Source organism: Agaricus bisporus, assembly GCF_000300575.1.
Source record: "Agaricus bisporus var. bisporus H97 unplaced genomic scaffold AGABI2scaffold_7, whole genome shotgun sequence".
Taxonomy (NCBI): Eukaryota; Fungi; Basidiomycota; class Agaricomycetes; order Agaricales; family Agaricaceae; genus Agaricus; species Agaricus bisporus.
The window spans coordinates 283303-283588 of record NW_006267370.1 but is presented as its reverse complement, the minus strand read 5'-3'; positions in this window follow the sequence as shown (position 1 = coordinate 283588).

Below are 286 nucleotides of genomic sequence, written 5' to 3'. Positions count from 1 at the left end.
AGTGCGATGATTGTCCTTTCGCTGGATGATACCAAACCTGTGACGAGAGAGGACGTCCGTTGGCGTTCCTGGGTTGGTGACGGTCGTAACCGGTTTTACGACAAACACCAATGTGAGTGGTTGGAATGTCCTGGTTCTTCGCCTTGATTGATTTTTGTTTGTTACTGATCGTGTACCACAATGGTCACTCTGGATTCCTCCGGGAACATTCGTGGATGGATGATACACGTACCCTTCGCATGAACGAGTTTATAATTGCCACACTCGCTGGTGGAAAAGTCGACCT